Here is a 10,670-nt window from a genome sequence, read left to right as displayed (position 1 = left end):
TGTAGGTCATCAGCCGGTACTGAGTTACCAATGAGAAACAGCTGTGCTGCCGTTCCGCCATTCACTCATTGGTTCCTTAGCTGGCTGGCTGTCTAGTGGGGCCAGCCATCCCAGTTCTTAGATAACTCTTTATTGTTAGCAATAGCACTCACACACACACACATGCAAGCAAGAACTTACACATGTGCACACACACACATCACACAAACTGCTCCCCTTGTTCCTGAAACCTCTCCACTCTACAGATGTAGGATCTTAATTTGAACCAGAATGCTACAACAGGAAAATAATCCTGCAGCAGAAAATGTGAATTATTACGTGGATTTTAATTAATGGAAATGTTTTATGTAGGGGTTGATGCTGTTTTTGTTAATGGAAATCAATCAATTATATTTATTTATAAAGCCCTTCTTACATCAGCTGATGTCACAAAGTGCTGTACAGAAACCCAGCCTAAAAGCCCAAATAGCAAGCAATGCAGGTGTAGAAGCACGGTGGCTAGGAAAAACTCCCTAGAAAGGCCAGAACTTAGGAAGAAACCTAGAGAGAAACCAGAATATGAGAGGTGGCCAGTTCTCTTCTGGCTGTGCCGGGTGGAGATTATAACAGAACATGGCCAAGATATTCAAATGTTCATAGATGACCAGCAGGGTCAAATAATAATGATCACAGTAGTTGTCGAGGGTGTAACAGGTCAGCACCTCAGGAGTAAATGTCAGTTGATAGCCGATCATTCAGAGTATCTCTACCGCTCCTGCGGTCTCTAGAGAGTTGAAAACAGCAGGTCTGGCACAGGTCGCACGTCCGGTGAACAGGTCAGGGTTCCATAGCCACAGGCTGAACAGTTGAAACTGGAGCAGCAGCACGGCCAGGTGGACTGGGGACAGCAAGGAGTCATCAGGCCAGGTAGTCCTGAGGCATGGTCCTAGGGCTCAGGTCCTCCGAGAGAGAGAGAGAGAGAGAGAATGAAAGAGAGAAAGAAAGAAAGAAGAAAGAAAGAGAAAGAAAGAAGAAAGAAAGAGAGAAAGAGAGAAAGAAAGAAAGAAAAGAAAGAAAGAAAGAAAGAAAGAAAGAAGAAAGAAAGAAAGAAAGAAAGAAAGAAAGAAAGAAAGAAAGAAGAAAGAAGAAAGAAAGAAAGAAGAAGAGAGAGAGAATTAGAGAGAGCATACTTAAATTCACACAGGACACCTGATAAGACAGGAGAAATACTCCAGATATAACAGACTGACCCTAGCCCCCCGACACATAAACTACTGCAGCATAAATACTGGAGGCAGGAGGGGTCGGGAGACACTGTGGCCCCATCCGACAATACCCCCGGATAGGGCCAAACAGGCAGGATATAACCCCACCCACTTTGCCAAAGCACAGCCCCCACACCACTAAATCAAGTTTGAAATGTTATGGTGGATATTACAAACTTTGGAAGACTTTTTAAACCTCAAAAACACCACAATCTTGCATTTCCTGCTTTGCAGGAAAATCCCTGCAACAACAGGATGATCAAATTAAGATATGACATCTGTACTCCACTCCACTCTACAAAAAGTGATGAATAAGGGAATAGCATGAGTTCTGTAGTCAGCTGTTTACCCAGCGTTGTGCGTTGTTTAGGGTCTCGATTATTAATAAAGATATGCTACGATTCGTAAACTCGCTCGACCTGAGACAATCCCACTGGGTCTGGTGCAAGAGGTGAAGAAGAGCTCTGTGTTTTTATTTTCTTTCTTCCCTCCTTCCCCCTTGCTGTTTACTGCATGTGTCTGTTTCTCTCCCTCGGTTCCCTCTTTAATAACACCCCAGGAGGTTCATTGCTTTTACACAGCCGTAAGACTGAGGTCGCCTCAAATAAAATGTGCCATTTTTATCTGCGGTTGTGTTATTGTTTTAGAATGAAAACATTGCTCTACCTCAGAACTCAACACACACACACACACACACACACACACACACACACACACACACTCCCACCTGGGCGCAATTACCTGTGTGTTTAGACTGGACCTCAGGGCCCCGGGGATAGCACCTGTCAGGGAGATAGGGGGAGAGGGGGAGAGGAGAAAATGAGGAGAGGGGAAGAGGGGAAGAGGGGAAGAGGGGGAGAGAGGAGAGAGGGAGAGAGGAGAAGAGGGAGAGTGGGGGAGAGAGGAAAAGAGAGGGGAAGAGAGGGAGAGAGGGAGAGAGGGAGAGAGGGGAAGAGGGGGGAGAGGAGAAAAGAAGGAGAGGGGGAGAGAGGAGAAAAGGAGGAGAGGGGAAGAGGGGGAGGGGGAGAGAGGGGAAAAGGAGGAGAGGGGAAGAGGGGGAGGGGGAGGGGGAGGGGGAGAGAGGAGAAAAGGGGTAGAGGGGAAGAGGGGGAGAGAGAAGAAAAGGAGGAGAGGGGAAGAGAGAGAGGGGAAGAAGGGGAGAGGGAGAGAGGGGAAGAGAGAAAGGGGAAGAAGGGGAGAGGGAGAGAGGGGAAGAGAGAGGGGGGAAGAAGGGGAGAGGGAGAGAGGGGAAGAGAGAGGGGGAAGAAGGGGAGAGGGAGAGAGGGGAAGAGAGGGGAAGAGAGGTGAAGAGGGGGGAAGAGAGAGAGGTGAAGAGGGGAAGAGAGAGAGAGGGGAAGAAGGGGAAGAGAGGGGAAGAGAGAGAGAGGGGAAGAGAGAGAGGTGAAGAGGGGAAGAGAGAGAAAGGGGAAGAGAGGGGAAGAGAGAGAGGTGAAGAGGGGAAGAGAGAGAAAGGGGAAGAGAGGGGAAGAGAGAGAGGTGAAGAGGGGAAGAGAGAGAGGTGAAGAGGGGAAGAGGAAGAGAGGGGAAGAAGGGAAGAGGGAGAGAGGGGAAGAGAGAGAGGTGAAGAGGGGAAGAGAGAGAGAGAGGGGAAGAGAGGGGAAGAGAGAGAGAGGTGAAGAGGGGAAGAGAGAGAGAGAGGGGAAGAGGGGAAGAGGGAGAGAGGGGAAGAAGGGAAGAGGGTGAGAGGGGAAGAGAGAGAGGTGAAGAGGGGAACAGAGAGAGAGAGGGGAAGAGAGGGGAAGAGAGAGAGAGGGGAAGAGAGGGGAAGAGAGAGAGAGAGGGGAAGAGAGAGAGAGAGAGGGGAAGAGAGGGGAAGAGAGAGAGGTGAAGAGGGGAAGAGAGGGGAAGAGAGAGAGGTGAAGAGGCAAAGAGAGGGGAAGAGAGGGGAAGAGAGAGAGAGAGGGGAAGAGAGAGAGAGAGGGGAAGAGAGAGAGAGAGGGGAAGAGAGGGGAAGAGAGAGAGGTGAAGAGGGGAAGAGAGGGGAAGAGAGAGAGGTGAAGAGGCAAAGAGAGGGAAGAAGGGGAAGAGAGAGAGGTGAAGAGGGGAAGAGAGGGGAAGAAGGGGAAGAGAGAGAGGTGAAGAAGTGAAGAGAGAGAGAAGGGAAGAGAGAGAGAGGGGAAGAGAGGGGAAGACAGAGGAAGAGAGAGAGGTGAAGAGGGGAAGAGAGGGGAAGAGAGAGAGGTGAAGAGGGGAAGAGAGGGGAAGAAGGGGAAGAGAGGTGAAGAGAGGGGAAGAGGGGGGAAGAGAGAGAGGTGAAGAGGGGAAGAGAGGGGAAAAGGGGAAGGGTGAGAGAGGGAGAGAGGGGGAGAGGAGAAAAGGAGGAGAGGGGAAGAGGGGGAGAGGGGAAGGGGGGTGAGAGGAGAAAAGGAGGATAGGGGAAGAGGGGAAGAGAGGGAAAGCGGGGGGAGAGGAGAAAAGGAGGAGGGGAAAAGAGGCGAAGAGAGGCGAAGAGAGAAAGGTAAAGAGTGGAAGAGGGAGAGAGGGGAAGAGGGGGGAAGATAGGAGAATAAGGAGAGAGGGGAAGAGAGGGGAAGAGGGAGAGAGGGGAAAATGACAGGAGGGAAGAGGGGGAGAGGGGAGACGGGGAACGGGGATGAGGGAGAGAGAGGGGGAGAGAGGAAGAGAGGGGAAGAGGGAGATTGGGGGAGAGAGGAGAAGAGAGGGGAAGAGAGGGGGAGGGGGAAGAGGGAGAGAGGAGAAGAGGGGTAGTGCAAGTGTGTGGAAAAGAGGGGAAGAAGGAGATAGGGTAAGAGGGGGGGGGGGTAGACGGGGAGAGGGGGCCCATTTCTAGAACTGTAAGGATTCAGCAAGCATGCACAGAAAAACGCTGCCTGTCGCACACACACATGCTCAGCAACTTCCTCGTATCTTTAACACTCATAATCCTATTCAGAGCACCGTATGTACTGCTTTGATCCTATGTGAATGCATCACATTAACACAAAGAGACCACTACAGACATGTTGTCACGATGTTGTCTCAGTGTTTCTGCTGGTGCATCAGGTGAGAAGAGTTTCCTAGACAGTGGAACAGTGGAAAACAGATGGGGGAGGGGTGGACGGACAGATCATCAGAGTCCAGACTTCCAACATTAAAGCCCTCCTGTACTTTGCAGCTGTGTGTTGAAAATACCACACTATAAATGGTCCAGCTTAAACACACAGACACACACACACACACAGTCACTCATGCCCCTCCCCCCTCCCCCCACACACACACACAGTCACATATGCCCCCCCACACACATACACACACACACAGTCACATATGCCCCCCCCACACACATACACACACACACACACAGTCACGTATGCCCCCCCACACACATACACACATGCACACTCACACACACACACACACACAGTCACGTATGTCCACACACACACACACAGTCACGTATGTCCCCACACACACACACACACACACACAGTCACTTATGCCCCCCCCACACACATACACACACACACACAGTCACATATGTCCACACACACACACACATACACACACACACACACACACAGTCACGTATGCCCCCCCCACACACATACACACACACACGCACACACAAACATACACGCGTCATGTGCATCCGGGCGCCCCCCTAGGGACTCCAGTAATGATGTTGTGTGGTATTTGGGACGGCCCCTTAATGACTTAGCAGCTAGTTGATGAAAAAGTCCAGCCCGACATTTGAGTAACGCAGGACGAATGGCGTAAACATTCTACACACACACACACCATGCACACACACCACACACACACCATGCACACACACCATGCACACACACCACACACACACCATGCACACACACCACACACACCAGACACACACACACACACACACCATGCACACAGACCACACACACACCATGCACACACACCACACACACACCATGCACACACACCACACACACCAGACACACACACACATACCATGCACACACACCACACACACACACACACTACACACACCATGCACACACACCACACACACCATGCACACACACCACACACACACCATGCACACACACCACACACACCATACACACACACACCACACACACCTGACACCCAAAACACAGGCAGATGGTGGTAAACACACACACAGCACATTCTGTCCGTGGCCTACACACATAATCACACACACACACACACATGTTTTACCTATAACATTCATAAACCGTAAAACTGAAAGTCACATGTGTATCTGTTGCTTAATTCACTGAACAGTCCATTAGTATGTATATGGAAGGGGGCAGTCAGGTTCATATACAAGGGGTGTGTGTATGCAAATCACAGCATCTCCACATTGGGTCAGAAAATATCTCAGATTGCTGATCTAGGATCAGTTTTGCCTTTCAGATCATAATGAATATGATTATATGGACAAGGGGGACCTGATCTTAGATCAACACTCCTACTCTATGAATACGGGCCAACATACGTAAAAACATAGTTTTTTAAAGGCCAGAGTGTTTGTATTGATTCCGGGTGACTGAGAGCCACGGGGCTCTAACAGTTCATTCATCTGTGATCAGAGGAGAGCCATGATGGTGGGTGGTCCCCCCAGGCTGCCCTCTCTGCTCCCCACTGCACACCCACACTAGTCATCGGGAGGCCTGGTTTACATATTTATAGGGAGGATGTTTGTTGTCAGAGACCTCACTGTTTGGGTCTATAAATTGGCTTAGGTTAGGCAGTTGCCATGGCCACGGGTTTGGTCGTTTTATTTGAGTCTGGGGGCACCGGTCGTCCGCCCCCACACCCATACCCCCGCCCCTGTGGATGGTCCTTCTGTCTCCACCCCTGCATGGGTTTGCTGTAAAATGTGTGTGTGTGAATGTGTCTTTACATGGGTGTTTGTAACTCTGTGTGTGTGTGTGTGTGTGTGTGTGTGTGTGTGTGTGTGTGTGTGTGTGTGTGTGTGTGTGTGTGTGTGTGTGTGTGTGTGTGTGTGTGTGTGTGTGTGTGTGTGTGTGTGTGTGTTTGTGTGTGTGTGTGTGTGTGTGTGTGTCCTTTATGTGTGTATCTTCCTGTCCTGTCTAGCCAGCGCCTCTATACAACTAAATGAGACATAACACTTTACAGACCTAAACACAAAGCACAGGGGACGTCACAGTCACTATGACAGGACAGGACACACACACACACACACACACACACACACACACACACACACACACACACACACACACGACAAGACAGGGAAGGCAGGAAAGGTCCAGATACACCAACCTTACAGGGGGGATGCAGAACATAGAACAACATCTGTCAGACCTTAAATATACATCCCAGTCCTCTGTTGAATAATGTCATGTCTCTGCAGGACAACATCTCAGATTCTCCAGTCCTCTGTTGAATAATGTCATGTCTCTGCAGGACAACATCTCAGATTCTCCAGTCCTCTGTTGAATAATGTCATGTCTCTGCAGGACAACATCTCAGATTCTCCAGTCCTCTGTTGAATAATGTCATGTCTCTGCAGGACAACATCTCAGATTCTCCAGTCCTCTGTTGAATAATGTCATGTCTCTGCAGGACAACATCTCAGATTCTCCAGTCCTCTGTTGAATAATGTCATGTCTCTGCAGGACAACATCTCAGATTCTCCAGTCCTCTGTTGAATAATGTCATGTCTCTGCAGGACTGGACAACATTTCAGATTCTCCAGTCCTCTGTTGAATAATGTCATGTCTCTGCAGGACTGGACAACATCTCAGATTCTCCAGTCCTCTGTTGAATAATGTCATGTCTCTGCAGGACTGGACAACATCTCAGATTCTCCAGTCCTCTGTTGAATAATGTCATGTCTCTGCAGGACTGGACAACATCTCAGATTCTCCAGTCCTCTGTTGAATAATGTCATGTCTCTGCAGGACTGGACAACATCTCAGATTCTCCAGTCCTCTGTTGAATAATGTCATGTCTCTGCAGGACAACATCTCAGATTCTCCAGTCCTCTGTTGAATAATGTCATGTCTCTGCAGGACAACATCTCAGATTCTCCAGTCCTCTGTTGAATAATGTCATGTCTCTGCAGGACAACATCTCAGATTCTCCAGTCCTCTTGGTTGACTGTTTTTTGGGGTGGATTTAGAGGAGCTACAACAACAGCCATAAGGTTTCTACATGGTTTCTACAAGGTTTCTACAAGGTTTCTACATGGTTTCTACATGGTTTATACAAGGTTTCTACATGGGCCTTCAGTTAAATGAACTAGTTAAACATCTGGTGTCTGTCCCCTCTGCAGGACTGGACAACATGTGTCAGCCCTCTCGGTCCGCTCATGCATCCCTAAATACCGCTGGAGGTCCTGGAGGTCAGCGGAGGACATATGCTTCAGAAACATGGTGTCGTCATGTGTGCCCGGTTATGGTGGAGGGGTGGGCTAGGGCTACTTGAATCACTCACGGTTACACGCACACATATATATTCGCACGGGTACACACAGGTACACAAACACACACACACACACAACCACACAGTGGCCAATCCAGGAAACGGGCACCCAGGGGTCTGGAGGAGGGCCAGGTGGAACAGCACCTGACACAGCTAGCCTCCATCTCAACAGAAGCCTCCCTGGTCTCTGTAAGGTGTCCATGTACGTCACTGGAGAGGCTGCCACTGGTACCGCTACTGGTGCAGCAGGGGCTCAGGAACTGAACACAGACTGAAATATCACTGTCACTCTATGGCAGCCAGGGTTTACCCATGTAGGTCTAATTCCCCTTCTACCTCTGTGGTGTGAACAGCCGCAGGCTCCGTGGGTTTGGCTGCAGTGTGCTGGGTGTGGGGAGGGGGAGAGGGGGGACACAGATGGGAGAGGTGGGGGGGGGGCGACCAGGAGGAGAGGTAGAGGGCAGAGCCAGATGCCCCTGGATCTGGAGAGGTTCCACACACTGCAGCAGGCAGGATGTCAGCCGGGCCCCCAGGGGCCACAGGAACTAACAGGACACTCGAGGTGGAGGAGACAGTTTTTATTCGTTTTGATTTAACCTTGATTTCAAAGTCCCATTGAGGTCAAGTTGCAGAAACACACCAAGCAGTCTTCCAATATTCTCAATCTGTCACGTAAGGGTACAAGGTACAGAATATCTAGAGTCCCAGAGATATACATAAACTACATGAACTATATATGTGAACATCTGTTGTGGTGGTGTGTATGGCTAACATGGAAAACCTCTGGACAGATGAAGATGTCTGCACATCAGCCACCCCAATCCTGACTGAGCTAATAGGCCTTTATAATCCTATATTCACTCTCACACACCACTCACACACACACTCTCACACACTCACACACTCACACACTCACACACTCACACACACTCACACACACACTCTCACACACTCACACACTCACTCACACTCACACACACACTCTCACACACTCACACACACACACTCACACACACACACACACTCACACACTCTCACACACTCACACACACTCACACACTCACACACACTCACACACACACTCTCACACACACACACAGACTCACACACTCTCACACACTCACACACTCACACTCACACACTCACACACACACTCTCACACACACTCACACTCACACTCTCCCACACTCACACTCTCACACACTCACACACTCACACACACTCACATACACACTCTCACACACTCACACACACACTCTCACACACACACACACACACACACACACTCAAACACTCTCACACACTCACACACTCTCACACACTCACACACACACTCTCACACATACACACACACACACACACACTCAAACACTCTCACACACTCACACACTCACACACTCACACACTCACACACTCACACTCACACACTCACACACTCACACACACACTCTCACACACTCACATACACACTCTCTCACACTCACACTCTCACACACTCACACACTCACACACTCACACACTCACATACACACTCTCACACACTCACACACACACTCACACACACTCACACACACACTCTCACACACACACACAGACTCACACACTCTCACACACTCACACACTCACACTCACACACTCACACACACACTCTCACACACACTCACACTCACACACTCACACACTCACACACTCACACTCACACACTCACACACTCACACACACACTCTCACACACTCACATACACACTCTCTCACACTCACACTCTCACACACTCACACACTCACACACTCACACACTCACATTACACACTCTCACACACTCTCACACACACTCACACTCTCACACGCACACTCTCACACACACTCACACACTCACACACACACTCTCACACACACACACACTCACACACTCACACACACACACTTACACACACACACTCTCACACACTCACACACACTCTCACACACACTCACTCACACTCATACACACACTCTCAACACACTCACACACACTCACTCACACACTCACACACACTCACACACACACTCTCACACACTCACACACACACTCTCTCACACACACAGACACTCACACACACACTCTCACACACTCACACACACACTCTCACACACACACACACTCACACACACACACTCACATACTCACACACACTCTCTCACACACACACACACACACACACACACAGACGCATACACACACAACAGCAATGGTAATGTCCCAGCCTCTGTCATGTTAGTGGTTTTATCAGTGTGTTGCAGCCTCCCTCCTCGCAGACACAGAGAGAGAAGATATGTCAGGGCTGTTATTAGCTTGACATCACAGCCCTGCCTCATCAAGCAGTGTGTGTGTGTGTGTGTGTGTGTGTGTGTGTGTGTGTGGTGTGTGTGTGTGTGTGTGTGTGTGTGTGTGTGTGTGTGTGTGTGTGTGGGTGTGTGTGTGTGTGTGTGTGTGTGGGCCGACCTGTTTGTCATCTTCGTGATACCAGTCTCGGGCTGAAAGAGAGAGAACTATAAGCCCACAGACTTCTGAGGTTTGAAAGGCAGAGCGGCATCAAAAGGTGGTCTGCCTCATCACAGATATTCTCACAGCATTCTCAGGCTCAGAGAGAACTTTCAGTACGAGTAACACACGCTCCCGACTCCACAGCAAGAGCCGTCCTGAAATCATACATTTTATCCAAACAAAACACGTCTAGCAAATTAGCCTCAGGGGCTTAGACAGACACAGACAAACAAGCATTCCAGATTTGTGTCTGTTAATCCCAAATAAAACTAACACAGTAAAACACACTAGACTTCAAACTGTTTCTGTGGTGTTTGTCATGTGGGTGGAAGTAACACAGCTATTGCATGCAATCTCCTGTTCAGTTCAGTTCCATTAGCTGATGCCTGGGATCTTTCTTTCCTCTTCAACTACCTGTTAGTGCATCAGACACACACTCCGCCGCACCCTCCCAGGGTTCCTTTCCAGTTAGTTACACCAACA

This window comes from Oncorhynchus kisutch, unplaced genomic scaffold, assembly GCF_002021735.2.
Source record: "Oncorhynchus kisutch isolate 150728-3 unplaced genomic scaffold, Okis_V2 Okis07a-Okis12b_hom, whole genome shotgun sequence".
NCBI lineage: Eukaryota > Metazoa > Chordata > Actinopteri > Salmoniformes > Salmonidae > Oncorhynchus > Oncorhynchus kisutch.
The sequence above is the reverse complement of the archived record's forward strand: the minus strand, read 5'-3'. Positions refer to the sequence as shown.